Here is a 14,395-nt window from a genome sequence, read left to right on the forward strand (position 1 = left end):
AGAAATACATAGTATGCACCTTAACTTCTTTGAATAAACTTAGTGAAATCTGCCACTCCAGAATGAAATACAGTGCTTCAACTCAGTAAAGTATAATTAATATTTTATATGATAGGTAACTTTATTACTATAATGGATGATTTTTCTTTGATTGAAGTCAGTTCTTAAAATATGATGATATTCAGAACAGTCAAAAATCCTCATTAGTTTATAATCAATGTTATAGATGAACACTCAAAATGTAATTGAATCAAATGTCATACACCAAATAGCATATATATTCTTTTCATATTTTTCAGCTTTCTGGAAGAAAAAAAAAATGCTTTAAATTACATACTGAAAATTAAATAAATAAATTAACATACTTCTCAGATAATAAGAATCTGTCTCTAGTTAGGTGTTAGAGGAAATCATTTCCTCTTGAGACTATTCTGTTGGACAAGGTCAAAATAACTGGCACTAGAAATACTCTAAAAACATTAACATTCATGGTCAGTTTTGCTGTTGCAAACTGCAAAATTTTGAATGAGGCTAGGCTAATGTTTGATATTGACATGCCAGCTAACAACATTTAGGTTTATGGAGTGCATCTGAGCCTTAGAGATAACTTGCATTACACTATTATTTAAAGATTTGTCTCAACATAGTGTATTCCTACAAAACTGACAATAGCTTCTGTAAAAATAATTGCTTCAGTGATGACTACACAAAAAAAAAGGATGGCTTAAGAGAAGGATCTTCAAGGTAAAACACTGCATTTAGCTGCTTTGATGTACCCCTGTGTAAATGTACAATAGCTCAGAGAAAGTGTTACCCTTGTATATGATTAGGATTCATTTTAGGATTAAGAGCAGTTTTACATTGATTTAAAGATGATACTTAGAACATACTTTCTACCTTCTCTCCTGAGGCTTTTAGTTATTGAGAATTATTTTTTTTTCATTGTTTTTTTTTTTTAATACCTGGATTTATAATACTGAGATTAGCATTAATGGCAATCAGTATTCAAAAGAAGGACAAGAAAAGCCTTCAGAAAATTCTGGCCAGGATTTCAAATACAGTATCAGTTATGGTTCAGTTCCTCCAAATGTGCCACTCCCCAAGAAAAACATAATTCAATACTAGCAGAATTTTTATATTGAAAAGAATAATGTTTCTTCTGCATCCTAAATATAACATCTTACTGACTTTATGTTTACCAGAGGGGTAGTAGTATAAAATCTCTACATAGGAAGAAATTGTAAGGTACTTTGTTCTTTCCATAATATGTAGAAGACGTACATTTGATCATTCATAGTTAGAAACTGAGCTTTTGTATTAAGTAAAGAATCATGATAATTTTGTTATCTGTATATATATGTCAGTAGACAATGAGCATAGATATGCTCAAGTTAAATATCAAGGATTGAAGATCTAAATATACACTTTTTGGTTAATTAATTATACTGACTTCCTGTCTGTAGACACTGCAAGATATTTCCCTATTACACATTTCACAAGATTATTTCTTTGACTGATAAGGATTCAGTACTTGTGAATCTTGTGATTATAACAATATTCATTTTCTGTGTGAATGAAGAGTTGTTATTACTCCTTCCTTTTCCTATGTAGCTATATAGCAAATTATTCTGGCAATGGAGGTTTCAGGAAACACATAACAGACATCAAGATAAAATATACTGTTAGTCTCAGAAGGTTTGTCAAGTGTGATTTGGAGTACTATACTACATTGCCATCTACAACTGAAATACTGAAGCAGAGGTCATTCTTTAAATAGCACAATAAAAAGCTCAGCCATTTTTCCCTTGTTATACAAATGCTTTGACATTCACTTTATATTACATGTAATTTTCTTTTCCCTTGCTATTCAGAACAAGAAAATGAGGTGTTTTGTTTCCTTTCATGTAGCTCACATTTTGTATACTGTAGTCCCCGTTTATTTTTACTGATAGACAGTATGCAAGTATGCATAATGTATACCTTCCAGTCTCTTCTCAAATTCAGTTGTATTGGCCGTCTTTACATTTCTTCCTAACAAGACCTTATGTTCATGAGGTACATATAACACCAGTATTTAAAAGAACTAGCCTATACCAAGGCCCCCAGGTAGAACTTCCAAACACATAGGTAACATATGCTAAGATGTATTTGGAAAATATGGATCATATTTTTAACACAAGTTGAGTTCTTGAAGAGAGAGAATACCTTCAAAATAAGAACTGTCCCAGAGCAGCTATGTTATAAAGTAAATGGATGTTTAAAGATTTCTAAGGCAGTAATCAAAGTGATATAGAAGTTAACAAAAATATTCTTTGCAAGACATTAAAAGGGACAGAGGACAAGGGCTATTTGATTGTACAGTTCCCTAGTATCTGAAAAAAAGTTTCTGTACATATGAGCTAGGATTTGCGGTTAGTCTCCATGGCTCTTTTTTTTTTTTTTTTTTCCTATGAACAAATGCTTAAAATGTGCAAAATAAATAAATACTACAAGCAAATATTCAGTCATACAATTTCAAATATACTTTATCCATGCTTCCAAAAACCCAGTTAACAAAGATATAAACTGGCAGAGGTGCTACCTGCTTTTGGTTTTGGTTGGTTGGTTGTCCTGGATGTATTTATAAAATCTGTTAGAAAGTCTAGGTAGACTACATCAACAGCCTTTCCTTCGTTACCCAGTAGGAAAGGCAGTTGATGTAGTCTACCTAGACTTCAGCAAAGCCTTTGACACCGTCTCCCACAGTATTCTCCTGCAGAAGCTGGCAGCCTGTGGCTTGGACAGGACTTGGCTGGGCAAAGAACTGGCTGGTGGGCTGGGCCCAGAGAGTTGTGGTGAATGGAACTAAATCCATGTTTGATCTTCATCATTAATTTTCAAATCTCTTTTCACAAGCATTGTTTCCTTTTTTCTTCCTTTCTACTTCTAATAACTTTAATCAATTTTCAGATGTATCATGCTAGTCTTTCCTTACAGTTATCTTATTATGCTTCAATTCATCTATTTTATCTTAGATCTTAATGTTATTTATAGCTCTCCTCACTTCAGAAAAAAAAAAAAAAAAAAAAAAAAAAAGCTTTGTCATTATGTTATGTAAAGTCACTTTCTTAGTATTTCTTTTATATTGAAAGGTCATCTTATTTTCAATCTTTTGCGTAACTCTCATATTGCTTAGTCCAAGCAAAAGCTTTTGTTTTGTTCCTCACCAGAATTATTTAAATCTTCCTATTGAGCTCTACAAATTTTCAGCCGCAAGCTAGAATTTCTACAGGCTGGTAAGTGACTTTCTAACCTGCCAGACAAGATCCATTCAAATCCAATTCTCTGCAGAAGGTTATGGGCATTAGGAGGTCTCCAATATGACTCACCCATTTCTCTCTAGGTTTTGTTAAATATGAGATTTTCATGACCTGCTGCACTGACTCAGACTGAGTTTCCCTTCCTAGACTACTCAAAAAACATTTACTTTGTTGAATCCTAAAGCTGATCTTTTTTGTTTGTTTGTTTTCATTTCTGTTTCTGATTAAAATCACATAGGACTAAATTTTCAGACATTGTTCAGGCTAAGCTCTTGCCTTCTTTAAAAGAGACTTTTCTGAACAGAATAACTCCTTGTGCTCCACACATGGATCATAGCAAATTGCCTTGCGGTATCCATCAGCCAAGCTTATTTACCTGTGCCTAATGAAGACAGAGAGTTCTGAACTTCAGTACTGAGTCCTGTCCTGATCTGTCCACTTAAAAAAAGTCAAGGCTGTTGATAAGCTCCAGATACTAACTCTGACACTTAGACCATCTTAGCTGTTGAGATTTTACCTTCAAACACAGTTAGTGTCAGATTACTAAATTACAGGTTATGTTTGGCTCCTATATGACAAAATGACTTGGAAAGGATTCAAACATCCTTGAAACTTGCAGAACTCTGTTGCATAACAGTCTTTTTATTAATCCCAACATAACATTACCCTTCTGGCACAGAAACTTCCAAGTGACCTCACAAAGAGTATTTGTCCTACACAAATAGATCCCCCTGCAGTAATTGTACACATGGTGTGTTACTATGACTTAAAACTGAGCAATGCTCATCTATGCAAGAAAATGTTGCAGAATGCAAGCTTGTTATTACTTGCAAAACCTTTGCACAGATCATTTCTTATTATTTACAGAGGTTACATCTTAAATCATGTATGCTCACCCTTTACAGCTTGTGTGAGTACTGTCCATCAACTATACGTACTTTTCTCTAGTTGATGAGTGAGCACAGCAGAACGGAAGAGTTTTAGCTTATCTAGCAGCCCTGTCAGTAATGAGAAATGAGCACAGGATTAAATGAATGACTGTTGGCTGTGGCAGCTCTTGAAAGAGTTCAGTTGTAAAGGAAAATATAGCAGTTCCTGAACTGTGCACTCTCTTTTACTGGCTCTACAGTTTAGTGAACATTCAAAGCAGTTCTCAGCAGCAGAGAAACTTTTCTGTTCCTCTTTGTTCTGGTCTTTGGACACTACTTTGGACTCTGCTTTGAACTACTCCCAACATAGTTTTGTGACACTACCATGGCTTTTACCTTCTTCATATATATTCCCACAAGCCAGGCTTTAGGAAATGGTCCATGATTACGGTTAATGTCAGAATGTCTCTTCTTTCCAGTCGAGATTAAAGCAGTCCGAGTACACGAAATCAGAGTTAAGTGTCTAAAAGAGAAATGACAAATAGTGTCTATCACAGTGGTTAGATTTAAACCTACCGTCAACCACTTTCAACTAAACAAAAGCAGAGTAAGAATACAGAGAAATGTAGTGGTGCTATTGCACATCTTTAATAAAATTTCCTAAGATAATCTTTAGTTCTAAAAGTACACACATCAAGTTAAACATGAGACAGCAATATACACTTGCTGATAACAAGGCTGACCATATTCTCGGCTGCATTAGGCAAAGCATTGCCAGCAGGTCAAAAGAGGTGGCCCTCCTGCGCTACTCAGCAATGGAATCTCAGTCCAGTTCTAGGCCTTCAGGGCTTACTGATATTACTGCTACAAAGTAATTTGCTAATATGCTACAGAGCAATTTTGAGCAAGATAAATAGGCCAAAGAAAAATGAATTTTTTTTCAATTTTTTTTTTTTTTAATATATGTATATATATTTGTCAAAGTACATGAAATGAAAAGTCTGAACTGGTTAAAGATTTTCCATCAAAATAAAATTCAAATGGTAATATTTTAAATTGCACAATGTTGTAAAGTGTGTTCTATCTCTGCAGAAAATGGTAAAATTGCATCTAAAAACTGAGTCCTTAGCGTCTGATTTTCAGGTGTTAATTCTGTGGGACGCTTATTGTGACCTGCCATGAAAATAGGTAACACATTAATATAAAACACACATAACTGGGAAAGATAGGTGATCATAAAGATAGGATAAGATTACCTATTCTTGTTTTGATTCTCTGTTTGTAATTAAGGTGCTGTAAGGCAGACTGGCTATATTCCCTGACAGCTGTAATTGTAGGAGAAGAATCAGAGTTAGCAACGATTATCACCTCTGCCACACAAACAATTCACACAAATTCCTCCGGAGGCTACTAGTGAACCAGCTGTATGTCCCCACCACTCCATGAAAGACAAGCTGTGCTTCACAAAGTATCATTCTTTTGCAATGCAAAATAAGAGATAAAGAGACAGTTTAACGTTGCTTAAAATCTTTCTGAACAACAGGTAAACCACTGTAGCACTGTGCCTGCTCTTGGGTGCTATCAATGTTAGAATTCCCGAATACCATGAACACTCATATCACAAGCTTGTATATTAAAGGAGTGCATATATGTATTTTCTCTAAAGTACTGGATGTAACAACATGACATATAATTGTGTCAGCCTTTGTCAAGTGACTGGGCCAAGCACAGTCCTTGCTGGAGAGTGCAGGCTGAAGATGCTGGTACCTGTGGTCTGCAGTCGAGAACAAACACACCATGTCAGTTAGCACCACAAACGGACTGCATAGCTCAGGTAGATCTTACTTGATATCAAGTAACTGAATTCTGTTGCATATTTTATATGCATATCCAGATGCATATACACAGAAAAAGAAAGGAGAAAGTGGGGGAAGTAGAATAGAGAAAGGCATTGGAATACAAGGACTATAGCATATTCTTATGGACACACTATCTCTTTCTCAGTACAAATGATGAGTTTAATGTCTTTTTAATATCTATCTGGCATGAATCATGACAAAAACAGCGACCAGACATTCCCTCTCCCAGGAGAGATATTATTTTTAGTTGATACAAGACTTGATTCATGTATGGCTACAATCTGAACTCAGCTAAAATAAATAAATAAATACATACATACATACATATATAAATACATAAATAAAAAGAATTGCTCCACAATCAGAAATAACTTTTCCATATAGGCTAATGAGAACAAACTCATAAAGTAGTCAGGGACTTTTGAATCTCCTAAAATAATTCTCACCTGTATCTTTAAATCAGTATGATGCATTAAATGAATTTCAAGTGAAACAAGGACAGATATTTGAAATATTCCACTTTATTTGAGAAGCTGAGGCTTGACCTCTCCTCTCCTCTCCTCTCCTCTCCTCTCCTCTCCTCTCCTCTCCTCTCCTCTCCTCTCCTCTCCTCTCCTCTCCTCTCCTCTCCTCTCCTCTCCTCTCCTCTCCTCTCCTCTCCTCTTCTTCTCTCCTCTTCTCCCCTCCCTCCCCCTTCCCTCCCCCACAATTTATTGCACTTTTCTTTCCTCCATCCCATTGAGGCAGGGAAGAGAGTAAACTTTATTGTAAGGTTTAGCTGTCAGTTGGGTTAAACAATGACAGCGCGTTATTCTGGAGAATTTTATGTGTTTGGTTGGTAAAGTTTATGATACAAAAATTATTTTATTTTGCTTTCTATTATATAAAAGCATGCAGCAGTATATGATGCATTACGGAAGAAAAGACAAAAGGAAAAGTTGGACTGAATGTTACTAATGCATATTCTATATTTCCAAAAATAATATATTAAATTATACCAATTATGATGTTTCTGCATGAGGAGAGGACAAATTGGAGATTGTATGGAAAAGCTGGCTTTGAGCTGTCAGCATAAACAGGAGTTAACAAGCATTTCATTTCTTTTGTTATATTTTTAAACACTGAAATATATAAAGCAACTTTTCACAATATTACATTAATTTTAGCAGTTCATAAGCAATCTTACTGATGTTTCATCATCTCTTTCTGCTGTTACTCTGCTATTCAGGTTTTTTTTTTTTCAGTGGAAGATGGATGCTTTTGAGAAGTGACAAGTCAGTATCTCAATTTCTGTTAAAAATCAATTTATAAAAAAGAAGCAGATATTACTCCAGTGTCACTTCCTCTCAGAAAGTAGTTAACTGCTCTTTTAATTTCCCTAGTGCTTTAGTCATAGTAATACTAAATTGATGAGGACATCATCTCAGTGGGAGCACTCCATTCAGCTGAAAGATACTTATTTTGCTGTTTCTACATGGGTATTACTTTCAATGCACTACACAAGTGCATTGAAACATAACACTGTAAGTTATGTTTCACCCTTCCTTGTTTTCCATGTGTTCATTATCAGAGAATAAATTAAAGGGAATTTGAGAATGTTTGAATTTCCGTCATGGAAGTACTATGTATTTCTGACAGAGTTAGATCATGCTATAGGGCAGTTATTGCAGAGCAGATGACACCCAGTGAATTCACAGCCATCTTTATATGATGGTAAAATCTAATACATCATCTCTGTGACCTTCTAGTTGCTTCCACTAGAAGAACAATGCTGTTTTGATTTTTGTGTTTTACGTCAGGATTAGAAAATCAAGAAACAGTTGTCCACAGTCAAGCACTGATAGAGGAAATGGTAGAAAGTATTAATATTGTCTTTGTGTGCATGCATTTGATAAGTACTGATAGACTGATTTTAATTCCCAAAAGAAAATAAATATCCATTCATTTTACTGTATCTGCAGTTATGAAATAGAAATAGTACCTTCAATAAAATCTTTAATTAAGTGACCCAGTAGATAAAGTGTGCAATAAATACGGAAGCACGGATGTATTGCAAACCAACCCTGAACCCTCTCCCCTCCTCTGACTCTGCTATTTGGGATTAATTGGAAAGGTAAATGAATGTAACAAAGTTAAAAGTGACAGAAGTTGTCAATATAGAAGCTTTAGAAGTTTCTTTTCTTTATATCTTCTTAGACTAAGTCTAAACATAATTTTTTTTCTTACATTGGGAGTTATAGAAACATGTTTACTATAGTGGGATATGTTACAGGATTGTTTTTTCTATGTCAGTTCTGTGTCTAATTGGGACATAATTGCTTCTCTTACTGAAAAAAAAATAACTCACCTGATGATGGTAATCCTCAAGATGACTTTTAAAAGTTTATACACTAATGCAAAATAATGTTCTTACTGACAGCTATTTAAAAAAGATTGTATTTGATCAGACATTGTAATGACAATTGTAGTTGTATAATGAATATCCGCTACTGAATTTGTATTTTTGGGATGCACACTTCTGAGCTTGTAAACTTTGCCTTTTGAATAGAATGGTAGAGCTTGTATAACCTATATTCTCATGTGACATTTTCCTGGTATTTTTTGAAGGTCATACTCAATAAATAATTATATTTATTACATGTGTCAGACAGAAAAGCAGACACAAGGTATAAGTCTTACTTTGTATGCAGAGTGTCCAATTTACAGTATCGAATACTTGTCATAAGTATCTATAGGTACTATTCTCTAAAGTATCAAATAATCCTCACATTATTTCCCTCAATTAGTAGCAGCAGTAATAAAAATCCTAGCTAGACTAATATGCTAGGAATACTAGGAATATGAGCTTCTTTGTCAATAGAATGGACTCCTTCCACCTTCCCTTTCTCATGGTGGTCTGCACTAATGCCCCACACAGCTCTGTGCCAGCATCAGTTTTATAAGCCTAAATGCCATGACTTAGTCCACTGATTTGATTTCATCAGGAGCAAAGCTAACCTTGGTTCTTACAAAATTGGAAGCACATCAATGATTTTTCCTAAAAAACTTAAAAAAGAAAAAAAAAAGCCAACTATCTTTGATGTTGTGAGCTAGGTTATTTCTGAAATTTCATACCTGGTTTTAAATTTTTACAGAGTATGAAATGGAAAGAATGCAGAATTCCGAAACTTACTTGTAATAAACAGTGTAGTGAAACCCAGTATCAGAAACTATTTATCTGCTTGCTGGAAGCTGGCAAAAATACCAGATTTAATTTATTACTTAAAGTCATTATGTATCTGCGATCTGCATCGATCTTCATTATTATGGATTTTCACTTTAATTATGAATTTATGAAAGGCTGAGTGCCCAATCCCTGTTTCAAGCCATGACTCAGCATTTCTGAGCATTTCTATAGGGACTGCTGGGCATTACAGTGCTGGCTGCCACATTCCAAGTCCACAAAAGTCCCTTCTCTCTTTTCTCTCTTTTGCATCTGTTGCCACAAAAGTTTGGCTAAATATCTGTAACAACAGAGCTTGCTATGGACTCACTATTCTGTAACAAATAACTAAACACCTTTCTCTTTCCTCCCTCTCCCATCCTCCCTAGTGAAACTGACCAACAAACTCAAAATTCAAAGTGGCATGGTGACAAGCACCTTCCCTCAAATCTGGTCACTAAATTTGAAGCAACTGCTTAGGGCTGTCAAGATTCTTCTCCAAGGGCTATGGATGTTGGAGAAGATCTCAGGAGAAACATTGTGTTGACCCTGGGAGCTGGAACATGGACATATGGAAAGTCCTCATGCTTGCTGAAGTATGAAAAGAGAAATATGAAAGCAGACTGCTACTGTGATTGGTTGCCTAAGTCACTAAATGTTTGCATTCAGTGAAAGATGACCCTCTCACCTAAAGACCCAGCAACCTCTTCAGTTATTGTTTATGAGAATGGAAGTCAGTGTGTAGCTGCTTACAATATGACTTTACCAGCCCATACCATTATGCATTTGGGCTAAGGAAATGGTTATAAAACCCTCTATCTTGTATAGACACATACCATGGACGGTGTCAGTATCAAGGGACACCATCTCCACAGCTTATTAACTAAACTGGGCACACATACAGAGCCAGAAATATTTTTGAAACAGTTAATTGCTATGCAGACTATCCCTGTAGATTAAAGTCCAACAGAAAGACTTTGAAAGACATAACACAGTTTGTAGCAAACCATGAAATGTGCATTATCCATTAACAGTTTTCAGGAAAAAAAAAAAAAAAAAGAAAAGAAAAAAGTAAAAAAAGAAAAAAAAGAAAGAAAACAAAAAACTAGTTTTCACAAAGAAATCTCCTCATACCTACCTCCCAGTCTAAAATCTATATAGAAAAGCAGTAGACTTGCCTGGCTAGAATCTGCAGTGCAGGTTTGCACACAACCATAATGGGCTGTGGGCCATTCTCTCATTCATGGTTTGTTTTATTTCAGTGTAGAAGGCAAAAAGGTCTAATAACAATTTTATTATTATTATTATTAATAACAATCAGATACCATAACCTTTCTACAGGCTTTTTATGTCACCATAACTCTGATTGATTTGCCCACCATTGGGCAATGACTAAAAAATCCCTCCAGTAAAGCAGTTGCATGAGAGACTAAAGGGAAAAGAATTATAAGTGATTGAAACCATTAATTATTGGGGAGAAAAAAAAAAAAAAGAAAAAAAAGTTTAATCTTTAATAATGTTAACATTGGAATGTACATATTAATTATCTTAATAATAATAAATTTAAATTAAATTTTAATATTTCTTCTGTAAAATGATAACATTTAAAATTATCTGCTTGCAAAAAGGAAAAAAATAAAAGGTAGTAGAATTCCTAAAAAAACGGATCTAAAATTATTTAGTTCACTGAGCAAGCAATTAATTTATAAATGAAATAAGAAGAAGATAAGAAATTCCTCTGAGTTTTCCTTACTTTTTAGAAAAAAAACAGTAAGCATGAATGAGAAGGAAATTAGGACCTGCAATCAACATAACTCATGCTTTGTAATCAGGCACGTGGACCATATCAGCAACTAAAATAATTTTCTGAGTACAGATATAAAACTGCAAACTCCAGTCATACATATATTTATGGCTTAGCTATTAATGTAGTAATGTAAGCATGGTAGTGGCAAGGCAAGACAAACATTGAAATGTACATAGATTTGACTCCATACACATAAATGTAGGAGATGAGTGGAAGCCACAAAATATGCAGTGTGCTTTAAAAAAATCTAAATAAAAAACAAAATAAAACAAAAACAAAAAACATAGAATCAAAGAATGGCCTGGGCTGAAAAGGACATAAAAGATCATCTAGTTTGAACCCCCTTTCTGTGGACAAGGTCAGTAACCGCCAGACCAGGCTGTCCAGAACCACATCCAGCCTTGCCTTGAACGCCTTCAGGGGTGAGGCAGACAAACCTCCTTGGACGACCTGTTCCAGTGCGTCACTACCCTCTAAGTGAAAAACTATCTCCTAATATCTAATCTAAACCTCCCGTCTCAGGTTAAAACCATTCCCCCTTGTCTAACCACTATCAACCCATGTAAAAATTGTTCCCCTTCCCGTTTATATACTCCCTTCAAGAACTGCAAGGCCACAATGAAGTCTCCCCGGAGCCTTCTCTTCTCCAAGCTAAACAAGCCCAGTTCCCTCAACCTTTCTTCATACAAAATGTGCTCCAGCCCTCTGATCATTTTAGTGGTCCTCCTCTGGACCTGTTCCAAGACTTCTGCATCTTTCTTGTGCTGGGGGCCCCACTGTACACAGTACTCCAGAAGGAGCCTCAGAAGAGCCAAGTAGAGGGGGACAATCACCACCCTCTCTCTGCTGGACACCCCTTTTTTAATGCAGCCCTGAAAACTTACGGCCTTCCAGGCTGCAGTGCACACTGCTGGCTCATGTCCAGCTTCTCATCCAGCAGGACCCTCAAGTACTTCTCCACAGGGCTGCTCTCAAGGAATTCTTCCCCTTGTCTGTATAAATACGTGGGATTGTCCTGGCCTAAATGCAGTAACTTGCACTTGGCCTTGTTGAACCTCATTAGGTTTGCATGGGCTCACTTCAACCTATCCAGGTCCTCCCGGATGGCTTTCTTTCCCTCCAGTGTATCAAATGCTTTATGTCCTGCGTTTGAGTCTGTGCTGCTTCTACAAACCCATCGTTAAGTTCAATGCAAGTCAGAGTCACATCTTAATTGCTGATGTTCAGTGTGCAGCTACGGTACCTATGAGAAGGAGATATCACAGATTAGATGTCATGTATATTCAGAGTAGCACTAGAATGGTGCTGAAATTTAATTCAGAATTCACAGTCTTTCTCCTCCCTGCTCCAGTCTGTAGACACATCTACAGCATAACTTCTCTGGGTGAAAAGTGCTGTTAGTTTGCTGGAAAATATTTTCAAAGCAGAATGCTGAAGTATAGCACAACTGGTCAAAGGCCATCATGCAAACTTTCCTGATATTTGTCCAGGGTGAGAACTAAGTGCACATTTACTGACACTTTGCAACATCAGGATGTGCTTCTGTGACATACTGTTACCTCGCTGTTAACATAGAGGTCAAAGCAGGGCTCCTCAGAACGTAGCAAAAAAATGTCTGAGTGCTTCAATCCAAAGTAATTTTTCCCTCTGAATTTTGGGGCAGAAGTATCTCACAAAACACCTTTTGCTTAGGGTTTGACAGTAGTACTGTTAATAGTAGCCCCTATTTGTCACAGGGAACTTAACATTAGCAATACCGGAAAAGATGGTAATTCTATTAATTCTGCGGTATGTCAAATTTTTTGCCCTTATAGAAAACAAATTCTCAGCAAACTTAGAAGGATCTGATATAAATTATACAAAATGGCTGTGGGAACCATTTTAGAGGTAAACGAAATAGAGGTAAAAAGGAATATACATATGCATGTAACCATATCTGTGCATGCATTTCTGTGTGTGCCACTCACTAGCTTATGTCAAAATGACTTGTTTTACCTTTGTTGCACATTGTAACATTAGTAGTGCCTTTTTTGGAAACCATGCTTTTCCCTGAGAGCAATATCTTAGTGTGGCTTACTGGAACAGTCAAATCGTACAAGCATCTATGACACTACAATTTCTTGGTAAGTAATATTGACTATTATGACAGAAAATATTAAGCATGAAAATCCCCAGCTGCTGGAGAGCGCCCCCCTGTGGCGCAAGTGGTAGAAGTGCCGCTCTGCTACACAGAGGCTCGAATCCCGGGGGCTGGACTCGATGATCTCTAAGGTCCCTTCCAACCCGCACGAAACTATGAAACTATGAAACTATGAATTAGGGAACTTGCTCCAGAGAATAAACATATTCACGTTAAAAAATCTTTTATTCTTTTATAATGATGTTCTGTAAGAAAACATTTGATTCAAATCCAAGAGACTAAAGCTATCTCAGCCACAATTTTCTTTTGCATGTTAGATCATCAGCAGAACACAGAAAGCAGCAGAATAGTTGAATTAATTTTACTTTCCTTTCTGAGCTATATCACTCTTCTGCAGATAAACTTGCTGATTATCAATCACTGCAGAACTTCCAGGTTCTTCAGAGTCTACTGTATAGTTTTTTATGGTTTTCTTCTCCGTGAGAGAGGAGTACAGGCAAAATCAGAATTTTATAGATATTTATCTATGTAGTAACTTTATGGTTTTTTTATTTTTCTTGGCAACAGCTACTTGAAGGTACAGATACAGAAGAAAAGAAGATAATCTCAATTTAAATATGTACGTAAAGGAGAAGCTATAGTTTCATGACCCATTTCATTATTCCTCTTCTTTCTTTGTGCTTTCAATGGCAGTCCCTTTTTACAGATGGAGAGGTGTTTGCAAACAATACAGGTGAAGCTCCCTGAGAGGAGCAGCAGGGAAACACAACCGACAGTCAGTGGATGGATGAGTAACCGTGCTTTTAGCAAACACCATTCTTTTCTAAGTGCTAGTTAAAATCTATACAAAAGAAAGAAAATAAAAGTAGTAAAGGGGAATGTCTGATGAGAACATTTGTAAGATCTCACTAGAAAGAATGGTGCAAAAAAATGCCAGGACATTAAATCTGTGACTTTGAGTCATTAAGTCAACACTACTGGAAAAACAACCATATATATATTCATGGGAAATTGTTTCAGCCTTTTTTGGCAGTGAATAAGAAACAAGAACCATATCCACGAAAAAAAAACAAATGATCAAAAGACGCCACCCTTCTCTTCACTCCCCCCAAAAAAGCGAAAACCAGACTCAAGTAAAAAGCCAGCATGTCTTTGTTATATTACCAGAGATACCTGTGTGTTTATTTTCAGAAAATGCAAAAGGCTTTAATTCCTTTGG

Source organism: Coturnix japonica, chromosome 2 (assembly GCF_001577835.2).
Source record: "Coturnix japonica isolate 7356 chromosome 2, Coturnix japonica 2.1, whole genome shotgun sequence".
In the NCBI taxonomy this organism is placed as follows: Eukaryota; Metazoa; Chordata; class Aves; order Galliformes; family Phasianidae; genus Coturnix; species Coturnix japonica.